The sequence below is a fragment of the Oncorhynchus keta genome, unplaced genomic scaffold (assembly GCF_023373465.1).
Source record: "Oncorhynchus keta strain PuntledgeMale-10-30-2019 unplaced genomic scaffold, Oket_V2 Un_contig_3957_pilon_pilon, whole genome shotgun sequence".
In the NCBI taxonomy this organism is placed as follows: Eukaryota; Metazoa; Chordata; class Actinopteri; order Salmoniformes; family Salmonidae; genus Oncorhynchus; species Oncorhynchus keta.
The window spans coordinates 7,793-30,621 of record NW_026287522.1 but is presented as its reverse complement, the minus strand read 5'-3'; the positions used below and the strand labels follow the sequence as shown (position 1 = coordinate 30,621).

The following is a 22,829-nucleotide window of genomic DNA, read 5'->3' as shown; positions in this document are numbered from 1 at the left end:
GGGAAGGAAGGAAGTGTTAGTGGACACTGGTATAGGGAAGGAGGGCACTGTTAGTGGACACTGGGATAGGGAGGAAGGAAGGAAGTGTTAGTGGACACTGGTATAGGGGGAAGGAGGGCACTGTTAGTGGACACTGGGATAGGGGAAGGAGGGCACTGTTAGTGGACTCTGGTAGAGGGGAAGGAGGGCACTTTTAGTGGACACTGGGATAGGGGAAGGAGGGCACTGTTAGTGGACACTGGGATAGGGGGAAGGAGGGCACTGTTAGTGGACACTGGTATAGGGGAAGGAGGGCACTGTTAGTGGACACTGGGATAGGGGGAAGGAGGGCACTGTTAGTGGACACTGGGATAGGGGGAAGGAAGGCACTGTTAGTGGACACTGGGATAGGGGAAGGAAGGAAGTGTTAGTGGACACTGGTATAGGGGAAGGAAGGCACTGTTAGTGGACACTGGGATGGGGGAAGGAGGGCACTGTTAGTGGACACTGGGATAGAGTGAAGGAGGGCACTGTTAGTGGACACTGGGATAGGGGAAAGGATGGCACTGTTAGTGGACACTGGGATAGGGGAAGGAAGGCACTGTTTGTGGACACTGGGATAGGGGAAGGAAGGCACTGTTAGTGGACACTGGGATAGGGGAAGGAAGGAAGTGTTAGTGGACACTGGTATAGGGGGAAGGAAGGAAGTGTTAGTGGACACTGGTATAGGGAAGGAGGGCACTGTTAGTGGACACTGGGATAGGGGGAAGGAAGGAAGTGTTAGTGGACACTGGTATAGGGGGAAGGAGGGCACTGTTAGTGGACACTGGGATAGGGGAAGGAGGGCAATGTTAGTGGACAATGGGATAGGGGGAATGAGGCCACTGTTAGTGGACACTGGGATAGGGGGAAGGAGGGCACTGTTAGTGGACACTGGTAGAGGGGGAAGGAGGGCACTGTTAGTGGACACTGGGATAGGGGAAGGAGGGCACTGTTAGTGGACACTGGTATAGGGGAAGGAGGGCACTGTTAGTGGACCCTGGGATAGGGGAAGGAGGGCACTGTTAGTGGACACTGGGTTAGGGGGAAGGAGGGCACTGTTAGTGGACACTGGGATAGGGGGAAGGAGGGCACTGTTAGTGGACACTGGGATAGGGGGAAGGAGGGCACTGTTAGTGGACACTGGGATAGGGGAAGGAGGGCACTGTTAGTGGACACTGGGATAGGGGGAAGGAGGGCACTGTTAGTGGACACTGGGATAGGGGGAAGGAGGGCACTGTTAGTGGACACTGGGATAGGGGGAAGGAAGGCACTGTTAGTGGACACTGGGATAGGGGAAGGAAGGAAGTGTTAGTGGACACTGGTATAGGGGGAAGGAAGGAAGTGTTAGTGGACACTGGTATAGGGAAGGAGGGCACTGTTAGTGGACACTGGGATAGGGGGAAGGAAGGAAGTGCTAGTGGACACTGGTATAGGGGGGAAGGAGGGCACTGTTAGTGGACACTGAGATAGGGGGAAGGAAGGACGTGTTAGTGGACACTGGGTATAGGGGGAAGGAGGGCACTGTTAGTGGACACTGGGATAGGGGGAAGGAGGGCACTGTTAGTGGACAATGGGATAGGTGGAATGAGGGCACTGTTAGTGGACACTGGGATAGGGGGAAGAGGGCACTGTTAGTGGACACTGGTAGAGGGGGAAGGAGGGCACTGTTAGTGGACACTGGGATAGGGGGAAGGAGGGCACTGTTAGTGGACACTGGTATAGGGGGAAGGAGGGCACTGTTAGTGGACACTGGATAGGGGGGAAGGAGGGCACTGTTAGTGGACACTGGGATAGGGGGAAGGAAGGCACTGTTAGTGGACACTTGGATAGGGGAAGGAAGGAAGTGTTAGTGGACACTGGTATAGGGAAGGAAGGCACTGTTAGTGGACCCTGGGATGGGGGGGGAAGGAGGGCACTGTTAGTGGACACTGGGATAGGGGGAAGGAGGGCACTGTTAGTGGACACTGGGTTAGGGGAAGGAGGGCACTGTTAGTGGACACTGGGATAGGGGGAAGGAGGGCACTGTTAGTGGACACTGGGATAGGGGAAGGAGGGCACTGTTAGTGGACACTGGGATAGGGGGAAGGAGGGCACTGTTAGTGGACACTGGGATAGGGGGAAGGAGGGCACTGTTAGTGGACACTGGTATAGGGGGAAGGAAGGAAGTGTTAGTGGACACTGGTATAGGGGGAAGGAAGGCACTGTTTGTGGACACTGGGATAGGGGGAAGGAGGGCACTGTTAGTGGACACTGGGATAGGGGAAAGGATGGCACTGTTAGTGGACACTGGGATAGGGGGAAGGAGGGCACTGTTAGTGGACACTGGGATAGGGGGAATGAGGGCACTGTTAGTGGACACTGGGATAGGGGGAAGGAGGGCACTGTTAGTGGACACTGGGATAGGGGGAATGAGGGCACTGTTAGTGGACACTGGGATAGGGGGAAGGAGGGCACTGTTAGTGGACACTGGTAGAGGGGGTAGGCGACTCTGTCACCAACTTGTGCTGGGGTAGGTTGTGTTCTTTTTGAGCAACTGCCAGGTCTCTCTTCTTTTCCACCAATAAGAAAAGGCACCTACCACCTTCTTATACACTCCAATTGCTCTGATCCACCCGTTTGTCTCTAAAACCACTCTCTAAGAGAAATCAAGAGATTTTAATAAAATGTTAAAATCACAATAATCCTTTAGTTATGTACAAATGTAATATTTAACTTTATGAAAATGATGAACAAAATGCACATGTAGTTTCATTTAACTAATCACTTCAATATACACAATCGACAAGGTTACTTACCAATGGCCATGCAGACAATGTTCAAAACATTGCAGTCGGGGCCATTTGTTGATTTCAGCGGCCATTACGACGTTCACACCACTATCTGTTGTAATGCAGACCTGCCTGTCTTGACTGAGTCCCCAGGAGGAGAGAGCGTCAATGAGCCCCTCTGCTATAGCTTCACCCGTGTGGTCGTCGGGAAAGTATGATGTTTGAAGGCATTTATTTCTAAGATTCCATCCTTGTCAATATAGTGGATATTGAGGCTAATATAGGGCTCTGACGTGTGACTAGACCACAGATCGGTATTAGTAGCAAAATATGTCAAATCTGTCTGTCGGCGTAGCGCTTAGGCAGTGCGGTGAAAGAAATCTTGCTGCCAGGGAGTTCGTACCTGGGGTCACTTAAATTGATAAGCCTCTTGAAACCTTCCTTTTTGACTGTGCTAATTGGTAGCATGTCCTTAGCAATGCAATGCATAATAGCATTTGTGATGTCTTTTGTGTCTTTTCGATGTTTGCTCGTAGGGCATAAACGCGACAGTGTTGACTGCTTCGGATGAACATCTCTAGATTGGCTGGTGCTTGAGGGGCGTTTATCAATACCGAGGAGCAAACTCAGACTTTCGTGTTCCAAAGAGTGATTTTGCTTCAGATGGGAAAAAAGGTTTGTCATATTACCAGACTTGGTAGCCACCTGTCTATGGCACAATTTGCACCGAACATTGCTGTGCTCTTTGTTGGACTTCAAAGCCAAACCACTTCCAAATTACTGAAACAGTTGAACCCTTTATCAATAATTTCTTCGTTGAAGCTGCTCCTTCTCCATGGCTATCGCTGCCACTGTTTTCACCTACATCACACATTTTCCATGGTTAATAATGGCTACTCCATCACTCGAGGTGCTAAGTAAGTGGTTTTTAGTGGGCGTATACCTCTTCATGTGCATATTGTCACTTTTGTCATGACTATTGTCATGCTCCTGCTGCGTCACAGAGGTGAAATGGACTGCTGTACCTAATTATTCTATATCGATATCATCAAAAATGATTCTAAAGGTTTTTATATCGTTATTGAGGGAAGTAATTACCTCGATAATTATTGATATTGATTATCGCCCAGCCTGTTAGTGGACACTGGGATAGGGGGAAGGAAGGCAATGTTAATGGACACTGGGATAGGGGAAGGAGGGCACTGTTAGTGGACACTAGGATAGGGGAAGGAGGGCACTGTTAGCAGGCAATGCCCTGAACTCTGGGGCCTGCCAGGTTCTTGTTATGAGCGGGAAGCACTGTGGCAACGCTATATGGGCCAATAACTGGTCTCAGAACAACAAAATATCACCAGGGATTCTGGGAAAGACAGAGAGTGGTAGAAAGTTCCATTGGCAGTTATTGAGATCATTATGAATTGTTGCTGTACCTTTGGAACTATGGTTTCCTCTCAATCTCGACCACTCTCTATCTCACTCTCTCCCCTTCTCTCAGGCCAATGGTTTTCTCTCCTCGTTTTCAGGCAGTGGGCTTTCACTCATTTCTTGCTGTCCTTGAAAGCAACTCAGGCTATTTGGGGAAATTAAATAACCTGAGGATTAAACTGCTTTAGGAACGCCTAATTAACATGTTTCCCACTGTTGGGAAATGTTGCCTGAAGTAGAATGGACAGTAATTTTACGCATGGATTTTCTTCACCCTAATTCTTCAATTTTTAATAATCCTGAGATGAAATTGTTTTATGGGATGGTGGAGGGTTTTCAATGTTCTTTAACAAGTGAACTAGTAAGAATTGACTTTCAGAAATGTCAGCTAATATACTGGTTTAAATCAGTTTTACACGCTTGTTGTATTGTGCATGCAGAACATGATTTACAGCCAGAAACCATTAGGCTTCTATTTTAAATCTAACTTTAATGGCCACATTATCACACATATAAAGCCTTTATACAACAAGTCAGATACAAGATGAATAAATGCCTTCAGAGTGTGTTGACCCTATGGTGAGAGTGTCACAACACTGGGAGATTACAGTTTATACAACAAGTCAGATACAAGCTGAATAAATGCCTTCAGAGTGTGTTGACCATGGTGAGAGTGTCACAACACTGGGAGATTACAGTGGATTATGTATCTGCCCAAGGCCTATATCTGACAACAGTCATTCTGGATTAATATACCATTTAGAGTGGTAATTGCCTGTGTAGTCCTCTCTGGTGTCTAATCCAAGAGATCAATTTCTGTTGAGGCCAGATGTGTTACATTGTGAAAACATTTCAGCTCCCTGTCCAAAGTTAGTACATTTAATTACCACTATGTTGTCATTCCTCAAGCCTCCACTATACACACAGAAAACAGGGTTCAGATTCCAAATCCAATCTCTAAAGTACCTTCTTTGACTCCCTTCTAAATCCCGCTGTGCATGAAGATCAAAGTATTGTGATGTTGGGATAACCCTTTATTACTTCTCATTAGCTGGTAACCTGATGCATTTTGACAAGTCCAGCAATTGCTGTGGTCAGCTGTTGATGCCTGAGCTAGCTAGCTACATATGGACCAATCAGTGGTAAAGATGAAGATTGAGGAGAATCCCAGCCAGATAGCGGAGTATCCAGGCAAGGTAGCCTAGCGTACAGTACCAAAAAAAAAAAAAAAAAGGACAGTTAAAGATGGGGCTGGTCGTAGGTCTTCCATGGCCCTCCTGCCATCGTCTACCACAGCCACAGCTCATTAAGACTCCATAGCCTCCATCTCTAGAACACTACAACACACCACTGAAGCCATTAGTGTAAAGTCAATGTCTAATTAAAGTTTGAATAAACAAGGGTCCCTTTTGTTCATGTTTTCTCCCTGTCTCTCTTCTCTCACTCAATCTCTCACCTCCCTCTCAAAGTGGGGGTGATTCTCATTTGTACCCAGTGAGACCAACAGCGATGGACGAAGTCCCGTGGTCTAATTAGAAACCTAAATACTTTGAGTAATGCCTAACCCATGGGAGTTCAACTGCCATATCTCTTCTGCATGCCCTATGTGGAAGGACCCCTCCGGTCCCCCAGACCACTGGGGTGTCTCAGTGAAATACACCAGCCTGCTCCCCTCAGCTCCCCACAGCTGCCTTCTACAGACACTGCACTTAAGACAGCATTGCTTTCATAGCTAAAATAGACATTTGTGTCCTAAGTGGTACTACATGGCTAATGCAAAAATATAATTCCCTGGGTACTAATTATGGATGAGTACTGGCCACACGGATTCCTTTTTTTCACTTCACATAAAACTGTAAAGCAATTTGAGCATTTTTCAATGAATTAAACACATAGTCTTCCAGTAACCTCCTCTCATTTTGCTCTCCGGGGACCGTAGCTAATTTGTGCAGAATAGAAAGAAGAAAAATAGAAAGGCAGTAAAGAAAAGTGTTTTCATCTTTTAAAAATATGCCTCAACAAAGGATTTAACACGCAAAGAGACACACATCATTTTTTCCTGAGAATTTAAAATGATCATCACATTTTATACTTTTTTTAAACCCTGAAGTATCTTGTGTAGTTTTGTAGAATTATGAACCCATATCAGATCGTTGTTAGCATGAGCAGCCAGCTCCCATTATGTTATCAAAGCCTGCTGAGATAGTCTGGTCGTGAAGCTAATCCCGCCTGTATTTTTAGTCGCAACCCACTGATGAAGGGAAATTACTACATCAACGATAAAATAGAGCTTTCTGAAAACCCTTTACAATATCACAGCTACTGAGAGAGACATTCAAATTAAGCTTTGTAAGTTTAGTGGTGTAATGGCATAACAATATCCTGCAAATGTACTTTTGAAATTAAGATAATGATAGACATTTCACATTGTACTACATGCTAAAATAATCACTACTCTCTAAATGGATATGCCGTATGGCAAGCTAAAAAATTATATATATTGCCCTGGGAAAGACCTACAGTACTTCACCCAAAACCTCACCACAATGGTCAGTCAATGAATGACAGCGGAATGATCAAATAATAAGAACACACAATAAAAATTTGGTAAAAATAAAATCAAACCAGTGCCTTGCAAAAGTATTCATCCCCCCTTGGCGTTTTTCCTATTTTGTTGCTTTTACAACCTGTAATTTAAATGGATTTTTATTTGGATTTCATGTAATGGACATACACAAAATTGTCCAAATTGGTGAAGTGAAAAAAACTTGTTTTAAAAATGTCCCCCAAAGAATTCACGGAAAAGTGGCAGGTGCATATGTATTCACCCCTTTGCTATGAAGCCCATAAATAAGATCTGGTGCAACTAATTACCTTCAGAAGTCACATAATTAGTTAAATAAAGTTCAACTGTGTGCAATCTAAGTGTCCCATGATCTGCCACATGATCTCAGTATATATACACCTGTTCTGAAAGGCCCCAGAGTCTGCAACACCACTAAGCAAGGGGCACCACTCAAGCAAGCAGCACCATGAAGATCAAGGAGCTCTCCAAACAGGTCAGGGACAAAGTTGTGGAGAAGTATAGATCATAGTTGGGCTATAAAAATATCTGAAACTTTGAACATCCCACGGACCATCCACGCAGTGAAGCATGGTGGTGGCAGCATCATGCTGTGGGGATGTTTTTCATCTGCAGGGACTGGGACTGGGACTGGGAAACTGGTCAGAGTTGAAGGAATGATGGATGGCGCTAAATACAGGGAAACTCTTGAGGAAACCTGTTTCAGTCTTCCAGAGATTTGAGACTGGGACGAAGGTTCACCTTCCAGCAGGACAATGACCCTAAGCATACCGCTAAAGCAACACTCGAGTGGTTTAAGGGGAACCATTTAAATGTCTTGGAATGGCCTAGTCAAAGCCCAGACCTCAATCCAATTGAGAATATGTGGTATGACTTAAAGATTGCTGTACAAAAGCGGAAACCCCTCTAACTTGAAGGAGCTGGAGCAGTTTTGCCATGAATGGGCAAAAATCCCAGTGGCTAGATGTGCCAGGCTTATAGAGACATACCCCAAGAGACTTGCAGATGTAATTGCTGCAAAAGGTGGCTCTACAAAGTATTTACTTTGGGGGTAAGTTGTTATGCATGCTCAAGTGTTCCATTTTTTTTTCTTTCATGTTTGTTTCACAATAAAAATATATTTTGCATCTTCATAGTGGTAGGCTATGAAGTTGTGTAAATCAATGTTGTAAAAATCAAATGATACAAACCCCCACAACATCCATTTTAATTCCAGGTAATAATTCAACAAAATAGGAAAATGCTAAGGGCGGTGAAAACTTTTTGCATGAAAACTGCTTGCATGTGTCTGTTACATGTGTGTGCGTGTGTGTGTGTGTGTGTGTGTGTGTGTGTGTGTGTGTGTGTGTGTGTGTGTGTGTGTGTGTGTGTGTGTGTGTGTGTGTGTGTGTGTGTGTGTGTGTGTGTGTGTGTGTGTGTGTGTGTGTGTGTGTGTGTGTGTGTGTGTGTGTGTGTGTGTGTGTGTGATTATACTCTAAGACAGGACAGAGAGGACCTGGTGGTGATCCTGGCACTCCCTACCAGTCAGCATCCTCTCCTGCTCTGTACTCCCTACCTGCTCTGCTCTCCAGTCAGCATCCTCTCCCTACTCTGTACTCCCTACCGGCTCTGCTCTCCAGTCAGAATCCTCTCCCTGCTCTGTACTCCCTACCTGCTCTGCTCTCCAGTCAGCTTCCTCTCCCTGCTCTGTACTCCCTACCTGCTCTGCTCTCCAGTCAGCATCCTCTCCCTACTCTGTACTCCCTACCTGCTCTGCTCTCCAGTCAGCTTCCTCTCCTGCTCTGTACTCACTACCTGCTCTGCTCTCCAGTCAGCTTCCTCTCCCTGCTCTGTACTCCCTACCTGCTCTGCTCTCCAGTCAGCATCCTCTCCCTGCTCTGTACTCCCTACCTGCTCTGCTCTCCAGTCAGCTTCCTCTCCCTGCTCTGTACTCCCTACCTGCTCTGCTCTCCAGTCAGCTTCCTCTCCCTGCTCTGTACTCCCTACCTGCTCTGCTCTCCAGTCAGCATCCTCTCCCTGCTCTGTACTCCCTACCTGCTCTGCTCTCCAGTCAGCTTCCTCTCCCTGCTCTGTACTCCCTACCTGCTCTGCTCTCCAGTCAGCTTCCTCTCCCTGCTCTGTACTCCCTACCTGCTCTGCTCTCCAGGTAGCTTCCTTTCACAGTGCATTTGTATTGTGTTGTCTTATCAGCCTTCACACAGATAGAGGACACATCACACACAGTAGACAGACAACCTCCTTAGTAAAAGGCCGTCATTGTAAATAAGAATTAGTTCTAACTGACTTGCCTAGTTAAATAAAGTAAATAAGGAGAGAGAGAGACAGAGAGAGAGGGAGGCGAGGGGTTAAAGTAATATTCTGGGATGCTGGGGTTTTAAAACAATATGAGCAGTAAATTGTAGAAATAATCCAAACACAAAGTGGTAATTCAACCCTGAAGTGAAAACCATTGAAAACCCTAAAAATAATCCCCCAGTACTGTTATTTTTCTCTAATGTAAAATTAATGTCTGTAGTCCTTTGTAGAGCATTCTAGCATCCGTCCCCTGTGCTCAGCTCTGCAGGGTGAACTCTCAGGACCCTGTCTGCTCATTCACTCCTGGGCCCAGTCAATAAGGCTATTTCTGATCTCCGGATGGCTAAGGTTTCAAAGCCTGTTTAAATAGGCGCCCACAAAGCCGGAAGCACCAACCTCAGTCAGCCCTCTCCTCCTCTCCTCTCCCGCATGGAGGACCTTTCTCTAAATATTGAGAGGGAGGCTCAGCTTCCAGCCCGCAGTAAAGGGGGAGCAGGGGGGAATAAGAGAGAGAGAGAGGAGAGAGAGAGAGAGAGAGAGAGCGAGAGAGGGTGAGAGAGAGAGAGAGAGAGAGAGAGAGAGAGAGAGAGAGAGAGAGAGAGAGAGAGAGAGAGAGAGGGGAGAGAGAGAGAGAGAGAGAGAGAGAGAGAGAGAGAGAGAGAGAGAGAGAGAGAGAGAGAGAGAGAGATAGAGATAGAGAGAGAGAAAGAGAGAGAGAGAGAGAAAGAGAGAAGAGAGAGAGAGAGAGAGAGAGAGAGAGAGGGGAGAGAGGAAGAAAGCTCCCCGCTCCCACCACACACACCCGGCATGGTGACGACTGACAGGGAAGCGCAGTTCAGGGCTCCCGGTGCTAAACTCTGAACGGCAAACGTTTGGCAGAGTAATTACACGCCACAGTGCACTGGGAGTGATTAGTGATAGTTGTCTGTTAAAGTGTTTGAGGCTCAGTTTATGCCTTCCTCCACTAATGTTTAGGTTTAATTTGCATCAGGGAGGAAGGAGTCACATGTCAACACAAATAAAGCACGTCTATAAAAGAACAGTATCGTTCACATCCTATTTTATGCAAATGTCAGTACAGTATTTTCAAATGAGATTACATTTACTTCAATAATATGTTTCCTTCAATACCTTCTAGGAAACTACAACAACAAAACAATTTACACTTTTCAACATAACTGAGTCGTATCTGCAGAACTATGTCACATCTATAGAACTATACTAGGCCTGGGGCTTGTTTTGGTCTGGATCAAAATAAATGTCACAAAGTGGGTATTCCACTCTGAAGGCGTCTCCATTGCCAGGTCATGTCACGCTCCGGTGCGTTGCCGTCAACACACTCAGGTGGCGTAGCGGCAGCCGAGCCTGCAGCCTGCCTTTCCTTTGATCTCCCTGCTGTGTTTACCTTAGCTGGTTAGCTATGGCGTCTCAGTCTTAGTCACTACGGCATGCAGCAGATGTGCCTGTAAGCAGCTGAAAGGTGAGTAGCACTCACAGATAGCTAGTGCGCCCAGTTGTTAAACACATCACAGAGAAATAAGGGGGGAAAGGAGAGAGTCATGAGGGGGATGGACTGTGGGATTATAGACACCACCTGATAACTCCTAAACCACAACACACACACTGGGCCTTGAGCTGTGAGTCGGGTGGCAAAGGGAAACAAACGCACCCCATGGACATCCACTGGGGAGGAAAACATACCTGAGGGGTTTGACTAGGGGATTGAGAGGACGTAAGACAGTACCTGTGGTGGAAGCCTCTCCAGAACGGCACCAGGTGTGAGGCATTAAGGAGAGGAGCTCTGCATCTGGCTCTATCACCCAGGGCCCAGGGCGGTGTGTCAGGTGCTGTGTGCTGTCGGTCTCTCAAAAAGGCTGAGGAACCAAATTGATTACAAAGACAACAATGTGGACAATGATTTCAAGTGTACTATTGCCTCTGTTTACACAGTGTACAACCATTTAGTAAACATAGCTTATTACTGATGTGCAATTAAAAACAATATCCAGAGAGATGTGATTATACAGACAACAACGCCTACATCACATTCTGCTGTCAGTTTACACCTGGCACTTCCTCACACTAATCATACAGCACAGTGTGTTAAAGCTGCTGGCTGGTGGTTATTGTCCTGAAACAAAAACCCACTGTAATGAATACAGAGAACACAGCACCAGTGTTGCACTGGAATACATACTTCATTACAGAGAAGAAAACCATGTGGGCATTGTTGTTTCTGCAGATTATACATGACACAGAACAGAGGGGTAAGACTGTAAGACGAGTAAGTGTATCACAGGCAGTGGGAGAGGTAACTCTAGACCTCAGAGCTGGGAGAGAGAAGGAGAGGAGAATGCGACTAGGCACGTGTGGAATGCAGAGTGGCGGGGAGAGAGAGAAATCTACATTTCAAATGTTCAAGGATGTTTCCATTGTGTGTTTATGAAACATGGCTGCTAGGACTACAAAGGTAAGAGGATATGGCATCAAAGGCCTCCTTAGAAAACACAAAAATAAACATTGCTGCACTGAAATGTACAGCAGAACATACTACTCCTCCTCCTCCACTCTACTCTGGTCTTTAACCAGGCTCATTTGATTGCAGTGTACAGGCCTCAAATCAAGGCCCTGCAATCCATTTTCTCACTGTAACCTACCGCTGGGTCTGTAGTGGTTTAAAGTAGGAGGTAGATAGACAGAACTTGCCAGAGTGGCTATAGGCAGAGAGAGAGAGAGAGAGAGAGAGAGAGAGAGAGAGAGAGAGAGAGAGAGAGAGAGAGAGAGAGGTGGTGTTGATCTCATTTAGGGAAACAAAAGACGATGGAATGGGGTGTGTGTGAAAGAACGAGGGCAAAGTACTGATGTGGGTCCAAAATGGCACCATATTGCCTATATAGTGCACTACTTTTGACCAAAGCCCTATTTCTATTAGTCCACTACTTTTGACTGAAGTAGTGCACTACATAGGGAATAGGGTGCCATCTCAAACACAGTCCTGTAGCCCTACTGTAAGTGAAGCCAGTGACCGACACCAGGCGGAGCCTGCCTGTCTGTTGACGGTCAGGTAATATTGTTTACAAGCTCCCTCAGCAGAATCCCACTGCCCTCCTCCAACCATCAGCCAGCCACAGAGCTCGCCCTCTACTTAAGGCAACAAGACTGGAATGTGTTCACTTCAGCATTACAAGCCTATTAAAATACACTTTAATTATGCTACAATCTCTCCAGGGATCATTTATTTTCATCTCCTCCTCTCTTGAACTGTGTGTTCTTTGACATCTGCACCAAGATATCAACAGCACAACTGGAACTGGGAACTAGCATGTGTTGTTTTCTCACTAGCTCCAATTAAAGGGCATGTTGACAGATTATAGTACGTAGCTGCTGCTGCTACTGGTACGGCTGGTAGTAGTTTGTGCTCCAAACTAGTAGGGTGAGGAGGAAGGGTAGGCTGTTGATGGGGAGAAAAATGGTGAGGAGAGAGGGGTGAGGAGGGGAGGGAGGAGAGGGTGAAGAGGGTGGGGAGGGAAGAAGAGGCGGCTGATGGGAGGGAAGAAAGGGGGCTTATGGGAGATATCTCATGTACACAACATAACCAGGCAGCCCTGGGGGGTTAATGTGTTTACACTACCTGGGCTGTGATCTATCATCAACCTCATCAGCTTCTATTACCCTTCACATACTATACATAACCAAGCAGCATCTCTAACGTCTTACCCAACCGCCAATCCACAACTCTCACTCACACAATTTCTATTGGATTAGTAAAATGCTAATATCCAGGGTATAACCCACTCCCCACTAGACTGGGTTAATGTGCAGTACTGTACATCATCATTCCAGTAGTTGATTTATATTTAGTGCCGCTGTGCCTTTTCAAGGCTTTCAGTTTGAACACCTCACAGCTTCAAAGGAGTTGTCATATATATGCATATGAAACGGCAACCTCATGGAACCTATAGCATTATCATAACAAGTCCTCCATAATAGTTGTTTACTTATATCTGCTAAGACAGGGCGGCAGGGTAGCCTAGTGGTTAGAGCGTTGGACTAGTAACCGGAAGGTTGCAAGTTCAAATCCCCCTTCCTAGGCCCTCATTGAAAATAGGAATTTGTTCTTAACTGACTTGCCTAGTTAAATAAAGGTAAAAAAAGAAAAGAAAAAATACAACTGATCCTGAATCAGTTTACCTACACCAGTGAGAGGCGTAGAAATGGGGGATGAATACAGTACACTTCATCAGCATGGACCATCTGAGATCTTTAGGCTAACAACACAACTGGTAAGCGGATCATCATAAGTCTATAATGTGCATAAATGTGCATTATTTCTCCCACAGTGCACAGTGCATAATAACAGTGATGGCATGGGTTCACCACAGAGCAGAGCCCATGGTCAGGCTGAGGTTAGCTATGTGCTGATGAGGAGGTGCCTGCCTCAAAAAGCTTGTTTTCACTTTACTCAGGCTTCATTATGCCCAATCAATTTTCATTTAGTCACTAGAGCTATTGACTCATTTCTAAAATAAAATTACAGGTAATTTGTCTCTGCCTATGGAATAGTGTATTATCCCTTTAGAAAGAAACAGGTGGGGTGGGATGGGACGTGGTGACCCATAGAAAAGCTGGAAACAATTTAAAATATATTTTTTTTGATAAGACATTGAAAATCAATGTCTGCTTCCTGCAATCCGTCTCGAGCAAATCAATCATAATCTGCACAGTTGGCAGTGGGGAGAGAGAGAGAGAGAGAGAGAGAGAGAGAGAGAGAGAGAGAGAGAGAGAGAGAGAGAGAGAGAGAGAGAGAGAGAGAGAGAGAGAGAGAGAGAGAGAGAGAAAGAGAGAGAGAGAGAGAGAGAGAGAGAGAGAGAGAGAGAGAGAGAAAGAGAGAGCGAGAGAAGGAGACAGAGCGAGAGAGAGAGAGAGAGAGAGAGAGAGAGAGAGAGAGAGAGAGAGAGAAGAAAGGCTGGAAGGGCCCACCTTTGTCTGAGATCTCTGATTTCTGAATGGCTTCTCATCATGGTGATAATAGGGTCATCATTTCAACACTTAGCTAACCCCAGCCCCTTCCATTCAGCCTGGGGTAGAGGGGAGCAGAGGGAGGACAGGCTCCAGAGAAAGAGGAGTGGACTCATTCTAGCCCCATTCATCTTAATTCAGATTGGCAGACAGACACACAGAGAAGTGACCTGCAGAAAAAGAAAATATCAAGGGGACCAAATATGTTGGAATGTTAACCCTGGTGCTACTACAAAGGATTTCTAAATGATTGTATGTAATTACAGAATGGAGTTTCTGAACAATACATACATTAACAAAGAACCTAAATGTCCCTGAATAGGGGAATTGCTGTTTTGTAATTAACATGTTTGTTTCAAATGTAGGCTCACATTTGAAGTAAAAGGAGTGACCTGAATGTCAGTCTGATGTGAACTCCATGCCACCATCTGTAGGCATCTCTAGTAAAACTGGATAGCAGCATGACATCACACAACAAAGATGGCCGTACACACTGTTGACTTTTGACCACATTACAAAATGGAAGTTAATTTATAAAGAAGAGAAATACTTGGATGTGGCTGCATAAGTAAATGGGTGCATACATTACATAATAAATGAACCAACAACAAAAATACACAAACAGCACAATGTGTATTATCTCGGTTTTTAATATTTTCATATTGGTAACTTGGATAATAACAAAATCATGCAAATGTAGAATAATATTACATGAAATATCCCCACGGTAGTGATGATTCAATCACTAATACTTGTACAACTAGCTAGTAGGTTTTATAGCCACAATAATGTTGCGCCACCAACAAAGTAATTGCTATTGTCAGCAATAGGATCCGCAAATTCAGTGCAGTTGTTCAGTCGAGGGACGCAGTGCACGTATGTTTAATCATTTCATTAAAAAAGCAAGGTCAAAAATAAATAGCATCCATTATTTGCAGCAGATCTCCCCAAAGCATTGCGAGTGAAACTGTTTTGAATTTCAATTGGCTTCCAAGTGGCAAAAGCCCACAGCTAATACAACAAAGAAAAGTTGGTGTCAACTAATCGGTTTAGGACACAGATTTAGAAGGGCTTCTAAATTCTTATGAATACTTGAAGCGGGTTTCCCTCCTGTAGATACCAACTAACCACTGCTTTCTAGAGAGCACAGCACACCTGACCTTGTGCAACGAATGAATCTGTCAAGCGCATGACGTTAACCAACTTAATTAAACTTAACCATCATCTCTATGAACGCGAGAGGCAATTAGTCTAGTACAATAGTTAATGCTTTCTAATAATAGTCTCTAAATCCAAATTAGATTACGCCTGCTCCCTCAGGCATGTTCACTGTGATGCTTCATCCTTCATATGCATGTTTGGTTTGCTCCACCGCTGGGCTCTCTCTTCTGCTCTTACTGGTTTCTCGACCAGTGTGGACTAGTCCTATAGAAGCTGTCTGAATTGTACTGCTTTTTCACATGTATACAAAAGTCTAGCAAGTGTAAGACACTTGGAATAGCTTCCAGTCAATGATGTCCAGCAGAGTGTGCGTAAAGCTTATGTTGGAGCCTGTCATAGGATATGTCCATTTATTGTCCGTTTTTCTATATCTTATCAAACGTATGTTTTGACAACTATGACGTTTCATATATGTAAATGTAAGTAGAATATACACTTGATTTGAAATACATATATAATAGGTAAATACACAGCTTCAAAGTGGTATGACATATTTATAACACGCAGACAGTAGCCTATACTTGAAAACTATTTTATCCAATGTATTAGATTATGCTCTATTATAATATTATAACCGATTAAAAAAGCGCGAGTGCACTCAACTTCAGCTGGGGTATATTTCTGTAAAGGAAAATGATCCGTTTCCTACCTTTTCCTCAGCACGAGCTATAAGTATTTTTTCCCGCTCCTTGTGATCTCTCACACACAAACACACACATACACACACCTCCTCGTCCTACTTCAGAATAGACGTCTTATCATGCGCGTATGGTGCCTGAAAGTCATTATTGTCGATAATAGAGTATCAATGCATATTGACGTCATTCAAAATACCTCTCTCCTCTCTCGGTATCCCTGGTAACCGGTATGCTATTCAGAGATGAGTGACTGAGCATTGGCCATTCATTACGTCCCTCATTGAAGAACAGTAAATATAATTGGTCAATAATGCAATGAATGTGGCTTAAACCTTTGCGGGCACTCATGACAACTTCAATGGGAAAAGTACAATTACACTTGGGATAGGTGTTTACTTAGATTATTATTGATTCATTTGTATATTATACGAAATCAATTATAGGCTAATAGTTCATTGTAGTCTATATTTAAAAAAAAAATTATAAGCAACAGTAGCAAATACCTTTATGGCACCCGAGTCACAAATATCTATTGTAGCCCTGCTCAAAGGGAAATACATTGACATAGGCCTACCATTAAATGAAATATTTTGACTTTGTTTTCAGTTTATTAATGGCAACTTATGATCAATAATAGTAGTACTAATATATAATAATAATATAATATAATTATTATTAGTATGCCTGATAGTATTATGCCCATCATCAGTAGAGTAGGATATCATTATTTCTAGACCTCTACTTTTTCTGCAAAAATAGATGTAGTAGTCTAGTATAAACAATATCAACATTAGTATCCTGAACCGTATATACCTGTGTTGTCATAGATGTTGCTGCAAGAACATGAGGAAGAAAAACTGTTGGGGTAACAATAATTAGTTTGGCTATCATAGCACTGCCGGTGGTTGTAAAAGTAGCTATTCTAGTACCGTTGTCATCATCATTATTCTTACTTCATGTATGTATCTTTCTTGCCTTTCCCCAACTCTGCATTGGCTCACTGTACAGCGTCATCACTCTCTGCTGCTCTCCAGAGGGTTTCAAAGCGTAGGAACACGTGACACTATGCACACACTTTTTAGCAGCGCCTACAGCGATCCCTTTCGGTTTATCAGGGATTTGAACTATAAAGCCAGAAACAATCAGCACTGTGACTATAAGGCCTGTGAATGTCTGCATTAAATAAATAAAAATAATCCGGATATGCATTATTACACCTTTATTGTGGTTAAAATATGAGTCTAAAATGTATTTTCTAAATATAAAACTTTTGCAAGTTTAAAAATAAATCGTGCAATATTATTATAATATCAATACTATTATAATAGTATAGCCTAACTAATTATGAATAGGTCATTTATTATCAGAGTATAAATATTTGTATTATAATTAGGCCTATTAATATTGGCCTGTCATTATATTGATGATAATGTAATAAATAATTCAGGAGTTATTAATATATGGCACAGGTGCGTAAAAAGACATTGTGCTGAAATGAAAAATCTGGATATCCATAATGGCCGATAAGCACAAGATATTAAATAAATCGTGACTCTCCATATTTCTGCAGAGAAACGTATCTGGTGGCATCAAAGGAGATTACATCCAGTGGTCATAGCGGATTTGCTGTAGTTCATATGGTACTAATCTGCCCTCGCTTGGGGCTTTTATGACTTTCGGGGTGAGAGAGAGCGAGAGAGTGTATGTGACTGGTTTATTCCTGGATCTATGGAGAAAACTATTTAGCAGCCGCTTCAGTTAACAGCTGTCACACGTTAAGAGTTGCTTATCCCACAGTTGAGTGGAATGCTTCCTAGATTTCAGCTAATATTACAAATTGCTGGTTAAGAAAAAAAACGTTTACACAAACAGCCAAACCTAAATTGTTTGGGATAAATGTTCTATTTATATTCTATTGTGTATTATTCGCGCCATCATTTATGCACGCTCCTGCAATGTCTTACCCTAACAACACAAAATGCGTCTGGCATAAGAATGTCTATATGCACAAAATAAATCTAAATCGAAAACCGTCGCCCCTTTTTAGCTTCCGTTGCGGATTTTAACTTAGGATCACCGACAGTCAGTTAGGCTGTTACCAGTTAGGCTGTTACGAGGCATCTATTCAAAAATACACGTTTTGCGCTCAAAAGCAAACAATAAACCATAAACCATGGAAAAGGGAAGAGCAGCGTGCAGAACATTGGAGCGCTTTTTCCCCTCAGTATCTGAAAAGCTCTTCTGACAGACAACAGCCCATTTGTTATTGATCAAGTGTGAAAGTGACGGCTTCATGTATTTAGAATAAGAAGAAAGTTGAGTTGATCTACTGGCTCGCATGATATCGTTATCCAGGGGCTGGTGCACTTTTGGAGTCCTACACCGAGCCTGTTAGAGAGAAAATAGAAATAGCGTGGGAGAGGGATTAGAGAGAAAGAGAGGGAGGGGTAAAAGCGGAGAAAAAAAGAAAACATGGAGAGAGAGAGAGAGATAGGCCGGGCCGTGTGGCTTAACTCCAGTGGTAAGCATGTTTGCTCTTTCTTTCGATGACTACACCCCGATAGAGGAGCGTGAAGAACGCGTAGTAGGCGTCAGAATCCCTCAATTTCCAACTTAGCATCTTGGCAGGACATTTTCCCAAGCAAAGCCCCCATCCGAAGGCAAAAAACTTCTTCTACGGCATGAGACAGAGTGAGCAAGAGAGAGAGAGATAGGAAAAAATAGAGAGTAGCAAGCAAACACAACGGTCAGTTGTAGCTGACTATCAGCGAAAAATATATATATATCTAAGTCTATGTATTTGTTTATATTTTAGCTTTTACCACAATCATTTAGAGGGGAACAGACAGCGGTCTGTTGATGAGACTCCTATGACTGAAATCGGACAGTGCATGAGAAAATAAAGAGGGGAAAAGTGCGCAAGTAAGTGGCTTACTTTCGGGGCTTTCACCATGGCGATCCTCAGGGCTATTTGTTGCCAGCCATCCCGCTTCGTTGGCGCTGTATTCATGCCCGGCGTACAGCACCAGCGTTATATCGGGACCCAGGACCGAAGAACTTGGTAGATCCTCATCTGGCTCAGCTTTTTGCTCCCTATGCCGGAACTACGGCGTTCACCAGCGCTTCGCCCGAATACAACTCCCATCTCCGTACAGTGCGGAGGCGGGAGCGGGGTCATTTTCGCCATTCCGCTTCATACGTGGTGAGTGAGAGAGCATAGAATCAGAAATTGCCGAGTGGAAAAAATGTGGAAAATCTTATATTGTATTGTCTGTAGGCCTATGTGTAGAATTTTAGCACTGTACAAATGAGGCAAATGTATTTCTGGTTTAGCCTGCGTCTGTATTTTGCTGATGACTCTTTTACATTTGGGTAAGTTAGTTGTAAATAGGCCCATCCATTTTGATTCAAAGACGAACATGCAAAATTACTAATTAGGCTAATTGCATGTTATTGTTCTTGATAAATGCATTTTTTTTTGCAAATAATGAGCAATGAAATAGGTCGTTGTGTTGAATCAGTTTGCATACAATAACACACAGCAAGCTCCAAACCACGGTAGAAGACATTATATTCTCTATGGAAGTTATTTGTTGGATAAGGTCTTTATTAGTCTATGCGAAATTACAAAAAAGTCGTTTATTTAGGGCTACTCAGTTGTTTTTATGGGCATTGACCAAATGTTCGTTAACTTGGGAACACAGATCCTAATATTTAACATGTTCTAAATCTGAAAGTAAGTTTTGCACGCAGTTATAATCAAATGAAACGAGGTATGTAAGTTTTCAGCTGAAGAATAGTGGGAAATAATGATAGCAAAATCCTGTCTTGGTAAAATTATGAAAAGAGAAGACATGGTAGGCCTGTTACCGTGATGTTAATGCTTCATCTACTTTGTAAATGAGGTTGCTTTCACTACGCATAGATATTACTTTGTAGTGGCTACAGAGTCAGCAAGACAGGCGCATCTTGAATACAAAACCCACAAAGAAAAATAAAGTTGAGACTATGTCCATCTGTATAAAATGTAAAAGTGAATTGGTGACGCATTTGATGCTTGATTTATTGTAAACAACCTAAACGTCAGAGGTGTGTGTGTGTGTGTGTGTGTGTGCGTGTGCGTGTGTGTGTGTATTTGTGTTTGTATGTGTGTTTATTATGGTGCCTTGTTATTGTTTGAAACTTATTTTGTAATGTTTTAATTGTTATGAGTCGTTGACAATTATCTGAGAAGCATTTTCTTTTCGGCGGCTTTGTTTTCAGAGTTCTCCCTATGACCACACGACGGAATGGCTGGGTCTATAGGATATCACCCCTACGCTGCTCCCTGGGGTCATACCCCTACGGTGACCCGGCATACCGAAAAACGCGACCCGGGATGCCACCGCCACTCTCAAAGCCTGGTTGAACGAGCACCGTAAGAACCCCTACCCCACCAAGGGGGAGAAGATCATGCTGGCCATCATCACCAAAATGACCCTCACCCAAGTTTCCACCTGGTTCGCAAACGCCAGGAGGAGGCTAAAGAAGGAGAACAAGATGACCTGGACTCCCAGAAACCGGAGCGAGGACGAGGAGGAAGACGAGAACATCGATCTGGAAAAGAATGACGACGACGAGCCTAGCAAGCCGACAGACAAGGAGACTCGACAGACACAGAGTCAGGTCTGTAGAAAAATCATACATTTTTTATCGCAGTCGTTTCCACTCAGGGCGCAAAATGAATTGCTGGTTAATGGCGGTATATTATTTATAATGGGACAATTGCTTTAAATAATAATCACCTTGAACTCCCCTCATTTGACTTATCATGTGCTGAAAATTGCTGGTGACGTAAAGTGTTTAGCATTCGATTTATCTTTCACTGCATAATAAGGCGGGCTGCAGCTGGTGGACTGGGCTGTGTATCGCCTAATGATAATTATTACGATTAAAACACAATCATTAATATCACGGTTTTCAGTAGCTGTATGCCTAGTTGTTTGTAGGCCTTATTTATTAGCCTACTTATTATGATAACTAGGCCGATTATTATGGTAATTAGCATATGCACAAATATGAACGCATGAGTGCATGCATTAGGGCCTATAACATATTGGTAGTCTATCTGTATCTTATGTCAATGTTATACATTTTTTTCACAGTAACTTAACTCTTGTTTCTCTCTCACTGCAGATCATAAATTGCTGAACCCGGGGACATAGTGTGCGACAGATTTAAAGAGGGAATCATGGCAAAGAAACGGATCCCCTTCTGAGCGACTCGGAATTAAAAGACCAAGGGGGATCGGACAGAGTTACTGCCCGAGTCTGCTAAACCCACCACCTCGTCTCCAACGCCATGCCTCGGGGAGGAACGGATCCTCCCCGTTTGCGCAAGACAAGCCGCTGTCAGAAATGGGCCATGCGCCGGGCACAGTAAACAGCAACGTGACGTCTGTTATTCTCCTCCCCATCGGCCCCTAACCCAAACTCTGGTCCCTGGCTGAGATCGCAACGTCCTCAGACAGGTGTAAGAGCAGCAGCGACGGGCCGCAGGGTCATGGGATGGGTCACAGCACAGTGATCACCACCAATGCAGCGTCACCATCACGGTCCTCCCCACAGTGCCCTCCCCCCAACAGCACAGTCCTATCCAGGCTATCTACTACACGTCCCCTTTTTACCTGGCCTACACGAACTATGGCAGCTTTGGACATCTTCACAGTCACAGCAATCACGGCTCAGGCACGTATCGGCTCCACGGCACATTTCAATGGATTAAACCAGACTGTGTTAAATAGAGCAGAAGCTTTGGTAAGAGAAAGCCAGAAAGGCAGAGGCCAAACGCAGGTAGATCTGCTGTAGAAGACTCCTTATGAACTAAAGAAAGTATGTCAAACATTTAATAACTTGATCCCTTTCAAAAATCCATCGGACCTTTATTTATTATTTGTGGTTGCATTACAAAAAAAATAAGAAAGAAATAAGAATAATAAAGGAAAATTCTGAGAACAGTTATTTTCTGAGTAAATGCTTATCTTCAAATCTTAGTTTCTGAATGGTTAATCCTAATGATGTAACAAGAATGGTCTTCATCGCTGCAGCCGCCTGAGTCTATTTGTATTAAAGACTAATATGTATATTTTAATGTAGCATTTTTGTATTTAAAATGGACAATACACTATCTTTGAAGTAAATTATGAGAAAAAAATACACGTGTGCAGCGATTATTCTGGGGGAGGCGGGAGGGGAGGCAACTGTTATTATCAAATGTGTCAGAAGGGCTTGAAGAGAAACACATTATGGAAAATGAAAGAGGTATTTATCGATGGGATTGTGTTCTTTTACCCCGTGACAGGTGTATCAATTACATTTTCGATACAAAAGAGCACTTCAACTATATACAACATGTCAAAATTTCACAAATTCTCGAGTGAAAAACAGATAGGCCTACAGCCTTTTAGGTCTACTCACATATTTACATTTTGGTGGGGTTTGGCCAACGATGTTGGCAAGAGTTTACTGAATATATGTATATTGCTGGCTCTATGTTTCCTATTCCTTTCTACATGTGCAGTAGGAGGATACTTATGAAGGTGAATATGATAACAACGGCATAACTGGAGGCCCAGTCGTTTAACCCAATTACTTTCCAACCGCAACGTGTTATAAGCAAAGCAATCAGGTGGCGAACTCCAGTAATGAGTTCGATTTTATGCCACATTTAGAGCTCATTACTATTTCCAAGGCGTGGCAAAGCTGTTAAAAGGACGCAACCATGCATTTATGGCTTCAGAGCACACTGGCCAGTTATATCATTAATGCTGGAGCCTCCTTAATGACGCGTTGGATGTGAAACACTCTTGGTTAGGTTTAG

General features: G+C 43.7%; 1 pseudogene; it reads left to right on the top strand.

The window, feature by feature from the left end:
• Nucleotides 1–18,936: 18,936 nt before the first annotated feature.
• LOC127924339 (iroquois-class homeodomain protein IRX-5-like) lies at nt 18,937–21,841 on the top strand (annotated as a pseudogene).
• Nucleotides 21,842–22,829: the final 988 nt, after the last annotated feature.